General features: G+C 31.2%; 1 long non-coding RNA gene across 1 annotated transcript; it reads left to right on the forward strand.

Moving 5' to 3' along the window:
- The first annotated feature begins 7,425 nt into the window (after nucleotides 1-7,425).
- On the forward strand, nucleotides 7,426-11,562 carry LOC129005073 (uncharacterized). The gene is made up of 3 exons (XR_008491794.1): nucleotides 7,426-7,775; nucleotides 9,909-10,011; nucleotides 10,489-11,562. It is a non-coding gene; the product is annotated as an uncharacterized LOC129005073 (long non-coding RNA).
- The last annotated feature ends 3,786 nt before the right edge of the window (nucleotides 11,563-15,348 follow it).

A 15,348-nucleotide genomic window follows, 5' to 3' on the forward strand; every position in this document is an offset into this window, starting at 1 on the left:
CAAGCATTTTTGAAATCGTTTCCCCGTTTAACCAACTATTCCAAAAGATAAAAAATATATGGTGCAACACAAATAAACAACCGGATGACCTACCTATAACCTACACTTTACCTTACAAATCTAACCTTACTTCAAAACACTTAATGTAGTCACGAATACTCATAAGCCCCGACCTACCTTCCCCACATGCCTAAATTAGATCAGAGTTTTATCTGCGTTTTATTAATAAGTGTATTAACTTAATGTACCGTTGATGTAATTCTACATAATATAACCTGTGAGGTATTATCGGATTAAATATCGATTTCGATGCGGTTCGATATATTGCTTATTAAATCCTTGTTTCTAACATTTGGCTGTTTCTAATCAGCTGGCAACACAAATAGGTTCCCAAGAAAGTAGTCACCGGTCCGTATCACTCCGCTCCTTGTTTATGCTCCGCGCATTGAGAAAGTAGTTCCGTATATTTTCTTAATTTTCAGTGAATTCCGCGCCTTAAAAAATGTGTTAACGGCATTTTCTTGTTTATTAAAATCATAGGAATGGTTTAAAAACGTTTAAAAGAAAATTCTTGAAAGTTCAGATATGGTTCTCTTGTTTACATTTTTCTAGTAATTCATAAAACTGTCATGGCTATTTTAGTACCATAAGCCTAATGTTAAAAATTGGAAATTTTAAAATTGCATTAGCATTATCTAATTATCTAAATTTGTTTGTTTGAAAACCATCTCACTATTAGTCTAAGTAATTTTGTTAAGTTTGGCTGAAATGCGTTTAGCCGTTATTGAGTGATGGTGCTTTATTTGTTGCATTGAAGTTGATCCCAAAGAGCTACGCTCAATAACATTTAAATATCGTGCTATTTCTTCAGCTAAAATAACAATCACTGCAGCACAACCTTTAACAATTAATGTTATAATCGCATTTTAGTGACAATCACTATACTTTCCATAAATATTTCATTACCATTATGTACGAGTACTTTGAATGGTAGATTATGTTTTAAGATAATCAAACACGTATTAAATTCCTGACAGATTCATTGAATATTAATATTTAACTTTGAAATCTATAGGTAAGTATATTTTCCACTGGATTCGTTGAGAGAAGTAGTAAAAGCAGATGCGTTCATTTAGTTTGTGCCATCTGTTCCTAAGCCACCTTCATAGTGGTCTTTCTTGGAAATAAAAACTGTCTTATTAGTAACCCTTTTCAACCCGGTCCTGTTCTAGAATATATCATGGTTATACGTGTTACATATAAAAACATTACTATATTTGTTTCTTACAATTTAGTACATAGTGGGCTAATATTTATATGTATGTATTTAAACACTGGGTTTGTTTTTATAATATGCTATGTAACGCTTGTTCCTACTTTGCAATAAAACTTAACATTTACATTGATTAAATAAAATAAGATATTCTTCTTCGGGATTAATCAAATAAAAGCTTCTTCATTCAAATAGCATAACTTCGGTTTATTATATCCTCATTTTCAAATACATTAATTCATACCAAAATAGAAGTATAAGAATAAATACCCTGAAAACAAACCAATCTATTTAATATTCGCTAGATATTATTCTCTACATATTAAATTTTATATTGTTTTTTTTTAAATTGTTTAAAGCCAAATTTATGGACAATACATAATTAAACAGAATGAAACTTTTATTTTGGGGCAAGTCTAAGGTTTTACTATAGTTTTACAAAAGGCTTTAATTATTTTTAATGATCACATTGGTTGGCAAGGCAAGATTAATTTAGGTCTAATTATAATAAAAGTAAGTTTACTCACTCAAGTCGGGGTTTAAACAAACACATTGCATAAAATGCACCACTGAAAGATTTGAACTAATTACAGTTGAAACAGCACCTACTTTTAATCACTTTGACTTTTTAAATATTTTACTTAGGGATTAAAATACCCTCACTGAATTTAAGATGTTGAAGTTGCCATGTCTAATAATAGAGAAGAAAAGGATTTGTTTTATGTCACACAAATGTTCAGTGGTTCATTGTTGTAGCCAGCTGTCTTCTTTCTACCTAAAGGAATAAGAAAAAGAATATCTTTATTGTCGTTAAATACAAAAGCACAATAGACAACGTCAGAACAAATAAAATGTTTCTATGAATTAGGTATATTGTAGTGATAGAAAATAGGTTAAAACAGGAATCACTTGCAGTAATATTTAGGCTTTTGGAAAATAATTCAATGATGGGGTTATAGGATAGATTTACACTATATCAATAATTTTTTACAAAAATATTATTGCAACTATGGAATAAGCTACAGGTTACAGGTTTTTTGTTAATAATAATGATTTTTGGATATAAAAATATTTTAAAATGTGATGATGGTTTCTGAAGGGTAATTAAAGGGCAATATAATTTAAATTTTACTATTCATTTTCTGACAATTTAGTTAAATAGGCTATGTGGAAAATTTTGGTACAATCAAAAAAGTAAAATTATATAACTAAAATGAATGGATGAAGTGCATAGGCTGTAAATGACATGTACCATTGCAAAATTCAGGTATGAAGTTTTGTTATACGAGTACAAAAAGTTAAGTGAATGTGAGACACAGTGAATCAATTAGTTTAACTGTCAACCACAGGTCATCAATCTTCTACAGTCATACGCTTTCCTTTGTATTTTTTGTAACTGATATCTTTGCAAAGCGAATTACGGAATTTCCTCCATAGGGAAGGAGTTATATAACGTAGTTGGCACGGTAAAACCTAGACCTGGAACCGATTTACTTTTTCCATTTTGATGTCTACAGCGGCTAAAATCACTATTTGTTCAAATGTTTTGAGTATATATATATATATATATATATATATTATTTTATATATATATATGTGTATATATATATGTATAAATTTATATATTTATACACACATAGGGTGTTCCATAAGTAACAGCCAAACTTTAGGAAATGGGTCAAAAGGAAAAACGAATAAAAGCAGGAATAAAATATTTTTAAAGCACCGATAGTGAGCTATATGTCACTTCGTTTTTTATTAGTATTCAAAATTTGTATCTCTGAAACTTCTTAAGGTATCGGTATGAAATTAGACAGTTTACAGTAACAATAAAATATTGCAAAAATAATGATAAGAACGTATTTTTTGTTTTAAAATGATAGCCATTTAAATTTTAAAATTGTAATTACTGCAAAATGGCTGGTATTCAAACTTTTCAAGAACACTTTAATTTAGCATAACAAATTTAAACACCAAGTTTGAAAAGTTCGAATAGCAAACTGCTGATAAATCAAAATTTTTAGTTGTAAAATAATATAAGTACAAGCTGGTCATTGAACTTCATTTTACGACTTAATAATTTGATTATTCAGCTATTTGTTATTTGATATTTTTGATCTTGGTGTCGTTTGATAGAAAATAAATTGTAAATGCCAAACTAAAGTGTTCTTTACACTTTAATAAAATCAGCCATTTTGTAGTAGGCCTAATATAAGTTGAAAAACTAAAATGTCCGTTATTTTGAAACCTAAAAATATGTTTAATGGTTATTTTCTGCAACTAGTTTATTACTATTGTTTGACAAATTTCATAATAATATCTTCAATAGTTCTATAGATATACAAAAAAAAAATGGCGGATACCTTGTTAATGAGGCATAAAAAACAATTTTAGATTTTCACTTTATTTTGACCAATTGAACCGTTTTGATTAAGGGACACCTGTATTTAATGTCCGTGAAAACGATTAATCGAGTAATTTTGGTCCGATTTTGATATGTAACTTGAAGGTGTAGGGTGGGTAAACGTAATAAATGAGTTTTGAAGCCAGCAAGCTCTGGTCATGGGAACGAGGCATTATACAGTTTTTAAAGTTCCAAAAAGTATTTTTTCCGTTTCAATCCAAATGTATTTATTTCATCCTATGCTAATTAAAATTTTGACAAGAAAACACTTTTTACCTGCCCCGTAGCAGCAAACCTAAGTCCTTGTTAAATATATGTTATTGAACTTAATAGGCAATAAATATATCTTGTTAATAGAAATATTTTAGTAAAACACACGCACTTATTACAATTAACACTGGTTAATAAATCCTTAGATACAATGCAACTAGGTTCACCAAAGTAGTAATCTTCATTAAAGTTTAACACCGTAAAAAAAACAAAGGAATCATCCATAATCTGATCAGACTGTTGAATAACCTGTGTGTGATACATGTCCGGTTTTGTAATGTTAACCATATGATAATGACATAACCATGACAATGGAGTTTTCATGATACGCGTGTGTGTTAACTTACGCTATACAACCAACTACAACCAACTATACAACACAATCTACTAGGATATTGCGTTATGTTAATTGGAAATTATACTGTTGCTACCATGTTCAATATTCTTGTTATTTGATGTTAACCAAACGGTTGTGACCCAATGATAATTTGCTTTATTACATAAACATAGCTGTATTTGTGATCGAGCTGTTTTTAAGCAGTAGACTATTGTAGCATAGACAGATCATTCTTTACTTTAATTGATGTTAGAGCTTAGAGATATTTTAAATTTAAATATATCTATTTATTGATTATACTCCATAATTAGTACAAGTAAACAAGATAAATACAATTGTAAAGCGTACAAGCAATAGTAAATCTAGAAGGTTCCAGCTGGATTGTTTGGGAATAATTCTAGACTCACTAGAACATTCTGGAACAGGTAACCTATATATATGAATGAAGATTAATTAATGTAGTACCTGGGAACCGAGCTTTGCTCGGGGAACTTATTAGTATACTCTGAGAGTGGACTTTATCAATGTCATCTGACCCGAAAGTATTGTTTTGCAGTCTATTTAACTGTTAAAATAATAACATTGACTGAAATAATGAGAAAACAGTTTTTTTTTTATTTGTTTGGAGCCATTTTGGAGCACCTAAACTGCCTAAACTATAGAAAATACCCAGCACATTTCACGTTAAATTCGTAAAAGGCAATTAGTAGAAAGAAAATCATCATACCTTCCCAACCTTGAAGTATTAGTCACTGCAAGAATTTGGGCTTGCTCTGGCTCTCCAGAACCTTTCCTTTAATCTTTATTTTCCTAAAATGTAATACCATTTTCCGGAAACTCAGGACTTTTTCCGCCAAAAAACAACTACATTTTTGGATTTAGTGAGAAGAATTCAGTAAGGGGACACATTATAAAGCAATTTTTATTAGGGTGGGTTATATTGAAGTTTTGTCATAAACAGTACTTTACATTAAAATTTGAGATGCATTTCAAGACCAAAACTAATCTCTTGAGACTTACTAAATCCCCATCTTATGTACACAAATGATACTAAAGTATGTACAATGCTGAAGTATATTGATAGATTAGCCTCTGAAGCAAGTGTAGGCTTTGGCATTATTAGTCAGCTTGCAACATTTATTGACAGGCGACACGCTGCATGCTGATCCATCCTTTAACCAGCTTAACTGCAATTCATAACCTATCAAATGAATTTGCCAAACTTAGCTTTGTTTTAAAGGTTATGGGTGTATCCATACATAACATTGTATAGAAGCTTGGCTCCCTTAGATAAAAGCCTAGGACTAGTATGGTAAAAATTAAGGTTTCCGAGGGAACCACAGTTAAAATCTAAGGGGGTGGGGGTAAATTTAAACCCAGTGATTAAAACATGTCAAAAATTACTGTCTATCAATTTTTCACAGTTACACCTTAAAGGATAAATAATTTCAAACTATAATTTGAAATACCCTGATGTTACATGCTTTTAAAGGAAAACATTTCTTCATAACAACACTGTATGGTGCATGTGGCAGATTTAATATAAATATTGATAAATCAAATCAAGAGTTATATATTTATTATATTTATACGACATATACTTTGGGCTTGGATAGTGAGTAGTTTTAACTTTGGAGGATCTCCTGCAGCCCAAACTTTGCGACTTTTGTCGACAGGCGACATGCTACGGACTAGAGACGGCTATGTACGGATGCATGCTGATCCACCTTTTAACCAATTTACAGCAATTATTCATAACCTTTCAAATGAATTTTACAAACTTAACTTTTTTTAAGCTTATAGTTGTCTATACCTACCAATTAATATTGTACTTAGAAAAAACCATGAATAAGGCTATGGTAAAATTAAGGTTTCCGAGGAAACCGCAGTTAAAATCTGTGGTAAATTCAAACCCAATGATTAAAACGTGTCAAAAATGACACTCTATCAATTTCCCACACTATATACCTTGAAGGATAAATAATTGTAAGCTTTAATTTAAAATGGGTACCTTAAGATACACGCTTTTACAGAAAAAAATTGTTTTCATAACAATACTGTTAGGTGCGTGTGGCACATATAATCTAAATATTTATTTAAATTAAATCAAGAGATTTATATTTATTAAATGTATACCAAAATATACATTAGGATTGGATAATGAGTAGTTTTCACCTTGAAGGATCTCCTGCAGCCCTTAAATTGGTGTTTATGTTGAATACTTCTACCTGGATTTGCAGTTTTTGCCTTGACTTGATGTAAGTAATAAATAATATAAGGTAATTTAAGGCTATAATGCTAAGTAAATAACTTAGATAACTTAACATAGTTACCCAGTCAGCATAAAAATTGTTGAAAAGCCAAAAAAATTGTTGTACAACAATTTTAAAAGAGTTTGCAACAATTTCAAAATAAGTTTGGATATAAAACAATTTTAATATAAGTTTTAAACAATTTCAAAATTGTTTTAATATAGATGGTTAGTAACTATATTAAAATTGTTTTGATATGAGTGTGCAACAATTTTAAAATTGTTTTAAAACAATTTTAATACTATTTCAAAAACACATATCAAAATTGTTTTGATATAAGTTTGCAACAGTTTCAAAATTGTTTAGAAACAATTTTGATACTATTTCGAAAACACACATCAAAATTGTTTTGATATAAGTTTGCAACAGTTTTTAAATTGTTTTGAAACAATTTTAATAATGTTTCGAAAACACGTATCACAATTGTATTGATATAAGTTTACAACAATCTTAAAATTGTTTTAAACCAATTTAAATGAAATTTCTAAAAATCATTAAAATAATAATTAATGTTAAAACCAAAATGTTCTGGATATTATATTTATGAAAGCGGCTTTCCTTTCAGTAATATTAGTTACAAAAATTACAATGGCCATCCATAATCTTGAAATGGTCTGTTTTGTAAAAAGATTTACAGTATAATGATTTTTCGTGTTTTTTTCGCCCAAATTTTAAATCTTTCGCGCATTTGTTCTATTTTTCCTTATGGGACACTTATACTTGTAGGATAATAGTCAGTGTGTCGTGCTGTGTGTATGTGCCAATGCGTCAGCAACGACAGCTCCCCGCGATTTTGATTAGAGTACAGTACGATAGTGGTAAAATCAAGTGAAAGAGTCATGGAGGAGGGGCAGACTACCAAACTCAAGTTAAAGCGGAACCTGTATAAGTTTAATGGTTAATAACAACAGGTTAACAGTCGTGAAAATAAATTATTTATTATTTGTAATTGTATAAGTATACTGGATGAGTTTTAACATTCTTACAAGTATCATCTACTCTAGACTCTACCAGAGTTTCGCAGTTCACTGACTACAGCAGTCTCCAGTCTGTTGATTTGATCTTGATCACGGGCTGACGACTGACGGGCATCACGGCATTTTGTTTGTGTTTAAAAAGTTATAAGTTGCATCAAGTTTACTGATTTTATCCTACATAGCTTCTTAAGCAGCAAACAAGGTGAGTTATAACTTACTTAGGCCTTTTCAGTCAGTGGTGATTCAGTTATTCTAAACTAACGTATAGGCCTAACCTAAAATGAAATAGAGGTACTCCAATAGTTCCTGGTCTAAGTTAACCAATAACTTTGATAGGTATTTGGTAGGTAACATGATTATGGCCCATCTCTAGAATTGGCCTAGCCTATGTGAGCAAACTCTAATTAATCTCCTTTTGTTTCTCATAAATATAACAGGCTATGTTACTGAAACTGTAAGTTACCGTTGGGTTTTTAGTAAATGGTCGTTGCTAAATGATACAGTTGGATTTACAGTAACCAAAACTAAAATAACTTAGACCTAACTTACACAAGGCATCTAACATTAAGTTTATAAACTCATAATTGAATTGAATTACTCACTTAGGTGGCGCCCCAACTCAAATAGAAAATGACATTGTAGGGCCTGTCGCCTAATGCGGTAACTGCTTAAAAGTAATATGACTAGGTATTTAGGCTTAGGCCTAGCTAAGTTACATCAGTTAGGGATTGATTTAAGTTAAGTTAGCTTATTTTTAAACTTGTTGTGTTAACCCCGCTGCAGCGACGCGTAACACACTTTGTGTAGTGTCATGCGTCGCTGCAGCGACTCACGAACACTGTTTACGGCGAAGGCTCTATGACTGACAAAATCGGATTGAACTGGATCGAGTTTGATATCGTTCTTTTCATTATATTCTAAGCTTTCTCCAGAGGTCTGTCTCTAAGCGCTTTATGTTCTCCGAGCCGATCGTAATTGTAGCAGACAGCTGACGTGCGTATTTGTAAACAGGTTAGTTAACCTCGGACCGATGACTGATGTGTTTTATTATGTTTATCATTGTTTTAGTGTTAAAAATCAAAAGTAGTGATATACGTGGTGCATTATAAGAAGATTTAAGTGATTTTGAAGGGCTGGTTGATGATCCTGAATAAGTAGGTAGTGATATTGATGTAAATTATCAGCCAGATTCCTAGCTATTGGTTAGGCTATGCATTCTTAGCTAAACGCTATGTACCAAAATAATTTTTATTTTTACCTAAAAAATTTTTTTTGAAACAAATATTCCTTAGGTTTTATGTATGATATTGAAGCCCATGATTTTCCAAACAAAATGCTATATAGAACAGTACCTAGAATTAACATTGTTTTAAGCTTTTCAGATCCGTTTTAATAAAACCTTGCAAATGCGCCAAAAATAGGCGGACATTAAGGCCTAAACTATGGACACTCGGAGGGTTAAGGGCTGCAGGGGTTTTTCAACTCTATTAAGTTAAGTTTACAAATATGTTAACTTACTAGACCTTGAAACTTGGTTAACTCAAAATTTAACCCTCCGAGTGTTAAGCGTCGCGTTATCGACGCACAACACACCCTCCGAGTGTTAAGCGTCGCGTAATCGACGCACAACACACCCGCCGTGGTGTTATGCGTCGCTTTTGCGACACACAAACATCGTTTATGGCGAAGGCTCTGGGACTGACTTAATCAGGATTGAACTGGATCGAGATTGGTATTGTTTTTGGCAGATTCTAAGCTTTCTCCTGACGTCTGTTTCTATACGCTTTTCATTTTAGTTCCGAAAATATTTTAGCAGACAGCTGACGTGCGTATTTGTAAACAACTTGGTTAACCTCGCACCGATGACTGATGTGTTTTATTAAACGTTTCCATTGTTTTAGTGTTAAAAATAAAAAGTAGTGATATACGTGGTGCATTATAAGAAGATTTAAGTGATTTTGAAGGGCTGGTTGATGATCCTGAAGAAGTAGGTCCGGTAGTGATATTGATGTAAATTATTGGCCAGATTCCTAGCTATGGTTAGGCTATGCATTCTTAGCTAACGCTTTATGTACGAAATCTGTTTTTCACCCATAACTTATTTATTTGCAAATTTACTTCCTTATATTATTATATTTTTGTAATCCTTATGAAATTTAGAACAAAGTGGCTATTTTAAAATATTTGTAGACTTATAAATTATAAAAAAAATATTGAGCGCAAACATACATGTTAGGCTATTCATTTATTATATAATTTTTGAGAAATGCTAACCCCAAAAAAATTGCACAAATTTTTTTTCAATGTTCTATTAAATGCATTTTGTTTTTTGAAGAAATGACGAAGAAGAGATGGGCCAACATTGAACAAAGCAAAATAGAGAAATCAGTTGCTTCATGGCTGGCACAGACACAATTAAAATCAAAGACTTAGAAAGGGTATGTATAGTGTGATAATTTGTATTACAAAATTCACTTAGTGAGGTTAAAAACATAGGCTAACAAAGCAATGTGCTACTAGCTTTCTCTCTTCATTCCGGATGCTTCAGTTTCGATAGTATATTGTTATACTAAAGCTCAGGTGATTTTCTTTATCTCAGACAAATACTGCAACAATCATTAATTCTTGTCAGGGTTTTTTTATTTCACGATTCTGAATCTACCACTTGATGGATTTTCACAATTTTTGTGTCGAAAGAAAGATAATTTTGAGAACTAGGGAATGTCAAAGGCACAATTTTAGTTTAGGGTTTCAGTTTTTTAGAAATTAAGTTTTCGTTTTGTTAAGTCAGGCAGCCGACGTCAACATTCTAGACTAGCTTTTGCTATAATGCCATTTGCTTAACGTAACAGCTGTAAACATTCAGGGGTCCCTAGTAACGAAATATAATATTAATCTGTGTGTTATAATTTTAGGGCAGGATGTCAAAGAGCACCTGAAGAACAAGAAGATGAGGATCATGCAGCCGCCGACGCTTGAATGATGTGTAAATAATGTATTGTCAGGGTGTCTACGAACCGGGAAATCCGGGAATGAACTTATTTTTTTACTAAAATGTACTGTTTTTAGTAAATATAGGTAGTTTTTAATGGTAATTGTCCTTAAATAGTTGTGTGGGCCATTTTAAGTATGACATAAAAATTTGTTAGAAGAACATAAAAGGTTTTTTATCAAATGTTTGCTTACATTTTCATCAGTTATTACTTTAGAGTAATTATGCAATAGAAACCACATTAGCAGTCTCAAAGCCATAAATATTTTATCTTGACAATCACATCAAGTCAAGTACTTCAAAAAACTTATGACTCAGTAGCAAAGCTCATAAAAGTTGTAGGTTTCACTGACATTCCTTGGCAACTTATTTATTTATTACTAGGGTAATTATCATTAGATCCCAAACCTATTTGATCATGGAAATAATAGTTTTATATTAGCTGTTAAATTTAACTTCTTGTACTTTCATCTTGAAGATTCAATTTGCCGTTGGCCGTTGCCTACTCCCTTAAAAACTGTTTACAGTTTCATATTAAACTTCAAATTAATATACAGTGTTATTTTATAAGTTAAATCCTTTTCATGGACATTTTATCTTTCAATTGACAAAACCGAGCATTGTTGTTTGCATTAAATTTGTATCATCACACAGGCCTACTTGGTCTCAAAAAATCATGTCCTTGCATTTCATGTCTTATATTGTTGGCTGTTTGGGTTTCAATATTTTTTTGTTCCCCATATTTATTTATTGTGTTGTATGCTTTAAGCAATCTAAATCTTATAAACTAGAATGATGATAATTTGCTGCTATTTTAACCTCATTGTTTGTTACTTAGTTTATAAAAGCCCTCCTAAATAATTAGGTCTAGGCCTGGGCAAACTAATGATTGCTATATATCAATGTTAACTTTGCAATTGAAAAGATAATAATTTATTCTGTGCTTATTGGTAGAGAACTTAAAGTTTGTCCATGAATATTTTATTTTTATATCCATGCATCCATTTCTTCTTTTTTAATCCAGAATGTAGTAAGACTGTGTTTGTATTATTTCTCTACTTTTTTTAATTTGTTTTCTTTAAATAGAAGAATTTCAGTATACTTATTTGTCTTTATTTATTCACCATTGTTTTTTATAGTAAACTAATCAATTAATGTTATATTTAATTAGTTGCTACAGGCGTACTTATAATTTATGAACTCAAATAGAAATTAACCCTAACAAAGTTCCAAATTTGTCTATTTTAAAACAATTTCCAAGCAACTTCAAAATTGTTATACAACAACTTTAAAATTGTTATACAACAATTTTAAAACAATTTCAAAATTGTTTTAAAACAACTTCAAAAATATTTTATAACAATTTTAAAATTGTTATATAACAATTTTGAAATTGTTGTACAACAATTTTGAGATTGTTGTACAACAATTTTGAGATTGTTGTACAACAATTTTAAACTCATTTTAATATAGACAAAATTCCAAATTTGTCAATTTTAAAACAATTTTAAAACAATTTATTTTCTTATCCAACAATTTTTATGCTGACTGGGAGCTACCAGAGCAAATTCAAGCGTTGACATTAGTTGTTTTATGACATATGTCAACAGGCGACACGCTGCAACCCATGCTGCGCCAACATTTTAAAACTTTGCTTCAACCTTTCCTATATCATATCAGTTTGCCAAACTGAGCTCAGTTTCAAAAAGTATAACCCATCATAACATAACATGTGTACTCGTAGAGTCTGAGCTTAGCCTCCTCTTAGAGAAGGCCATGATATAGGCCTGAAATAGTTGGGTAACTAAGCCACATAGGCCAGGTCTAGCTCAACTAAGAGGCAAAAAAATTCAAACCTTGATTTTGTAGTTTTATGACATTTTTCAACAGGTGAAACGTGGCGACGCACGCTGCGCCGACATTTTAAGACTGCTTCAACCTAATTTATACATGAATTTGCCAAACCTAGCTTAGTCTCAAATGTATAATCTCATGTATAGCCTATCATAAATATTTTACTTAACTTAACTTAGCTAGGTGTAGAGTTTGAACTTAGCCTCCTCTTAGAGAAGGCCATGACATAACTTAAACCTGGAAAAGTGGGGAAATTAAGCCACATAGGCTAGATCTAGCTGAAGTAAGTAGTAAACGTTCGACAGGTTCAAGATTGATCCTTAACTGATAACATTATTGGTAGGCCTAGGTACTATAGTAAAGAAACTTAGGTGACTTAAGTTATTTCAAACTTTTTCAAACCTAGTTTGTTGTCATTGATTAAATTGCATTATTTTATTGACCCTGAAAAATGATAGGCTATGCTAAAGGTTAGTTGGGAGCTACTTTGATATCTAGCCTCATACACTCATCCTCTGTAGACCTAGAGCTACCAATATTTTTTGGGTTAATATAAGTAATGCTTGAGAGTGTTTAACATTATGTACTGAACACATCAACTTTTAGTATTAATGATTCATGAAATCATCCATTTATAGATCAACCTAACCTAAATAGGCTACTTACATATAATGGTGTTTAACCTAAGTACTTTATTTAAAACCAATGAAGGCCTTGGCCTATGGATATAAGTTTAAAACGGAACAAAACTAAGAACTTATAATCTAGATTAGGCCTTGATTAGTGTTAATTAAACTACAAAATGGATCAACAACCAGGTCAAGGTTAACCTGAAAGCTAACCAAAACGGCCAAAACTTTATAATCGTTCTTAAGTTGTTAGATTTATATAATTTTTCTGAAATAGATAGCCTAATCATCCAGTACAATCCACACTGTTATTTGCAAAATTAATGTAATAAGTTTAACTTAGGTAGGCTAAAATCAGACCTCAGACTCCCGCCTGACAAACAAACCTACTTAATCAGACAACAACCAACGAAAAGAGTAATTCAGTGATAGTGATTATTATTAAAACTGTTAGGTTAAAATAAAAAATAAATTATATAGGCCTATCACATGTTTTGTTAGCAAAAGTATTAAAAACTAACAGTATTTGAAGATAAGGATGTTTTTAGAATAAGATGGTTTTGGATTAGAAACTTTTTACCCTGGAAATCTTGGATTATAATGTAAAAAACCTTATGCTTAAAACCATTTACTCTATAAATGAATAGTAAAGCCGTCCTCTTTCTCTTTGTCTGTTTACAGTACGCTACAAAATTGTAAGTCTTAAAGAGTATATAAATAAACAAGAATGGCGAAACGTTATCCCATAAGACCCATATTAAATTTTCAAAAGTTTGTAGTCATATTATGGCAAAAATAGATTTTTTCTAACTATACCACTGGTCTAGAACTTATTTTTGACACAGAACTTAGTTATACCGTACCCTAAGTATAAACGTGTTTCTATGTGCCAATTCCGAGATCGAAATAACAAGTAGTATTCAAACTTTACTCATAATATATATAGGAAATATGATACTAACTGTGTACTAATATTTTACATTCTTTTTACTTTAATTACTTATGGAGTCAATGCTTGTTGCAATTTTTAATTATTTGAAAGAACTATTATAAGACATGAAACAAGAGGGTAAATAACAAGAACATTTTTAGAAAATGGAATTTATTGAATTATTAAATTGCAGTTTTTAATCATGAAAAGTTTAGTAGTATCTGACAACGCAAGTTGCTTTACGTCAAAAATGATGAGTCAATATTTATTTGCAAGGGACAAGATAACGCCTTACAAGGCTAGCGGCAACATCACAGACCGGTATGTAAGATCATAAGCGATATTTCGGGCGTTTCATTGCAATGATTGCAATGACAAAACTAACTGGGGCAAATCCTTGTAGATTGGGCTAAATTCACGGAATTACACTTACAATGTAGCCCTATTCCATTGCCCATTTATATAATGTTCGAAGTGTCACGTGATTATTTAGTGTTTCATATGTCACAATTGTTAAACCGTTGTAAAGAAAGTTGTTCAGCAACGCTGAGTATTTGAAAGCGAAGTCACAAAACCGTAAAGGAAATTACTTCTTAGGTTACCACTCTTCAGTCCTTTAGATCATAAGCTTTATAAAAGACACTTTAGTAGTAAACATCTGTTATATAGGACGGCAGGAAAAGGGATGTAACAGAGAAAATCCGTATTGTATATACCCATATAAATAGATAATAGCCTATAAATCAAAACTATTCCTTATATGACTGGGGAAATTTAAGAAAAACATTCATAAGTACAAGTACGTTACATTACAAACTCATTGTTTATAAATGCAAACAATATTACTAATGAAACTTTTAACTGAGAAAGATACGAATTATTAAAGTACAGTATTGCGATACAGGGCAGGGAAGTTACGCAATTATATTTGCATTATTCACGAGATAAAGTGTTGGTTTTTACAATAAATGGGAAGAAGCAAAACTTGTTATAAGTCTCTGAGTCGTTGTCAGAGGCAATAACAACGGGTGCTTGTCATGTTAACTTTCTTAACCAAGATTAAGGTGGCCATATTGATGTAAGTAGAAGTAAAACTCTTGCAATTAAAATTCTGCATCCCACGTGTCTTATGACTGTAAAATAGATTAAAATTTCAAAGCATGAATGTGATTTTTTTACAGACTTGCTTTCCTACATTTACTGGCTGAGGGATAATGAACCTTCGCAAAGAGATGTACAGTGAGTTCACCAGTGAATGACCGTTTAGTATTAAAAACATAATATCTAGCTTTTTGTTTTGCATAGTCTTAAATAGCAAATGGTCTTAAAAGTTATTTTGAGGCCTGGTTGTAATTTACTCTGTCACTGA

Source organism: Macrosteles quadrilineatus, unplaced genomic scaffold, assembly GCF_028750875.1.
Source record: "Macrosteles quadrilineatus isolate MER2022 unplaced genomic scaffold, UCM_ALF_1.0 Scaffold_15__1_contigs__length_3749704, whole genome shotgun sequence".
NCBI lineage: Eukaryota > Metazoa > Arthropoda > Insecta > Hemiptera > Cicadellidae > Macrosteles > Macrosteles quadrilineatus.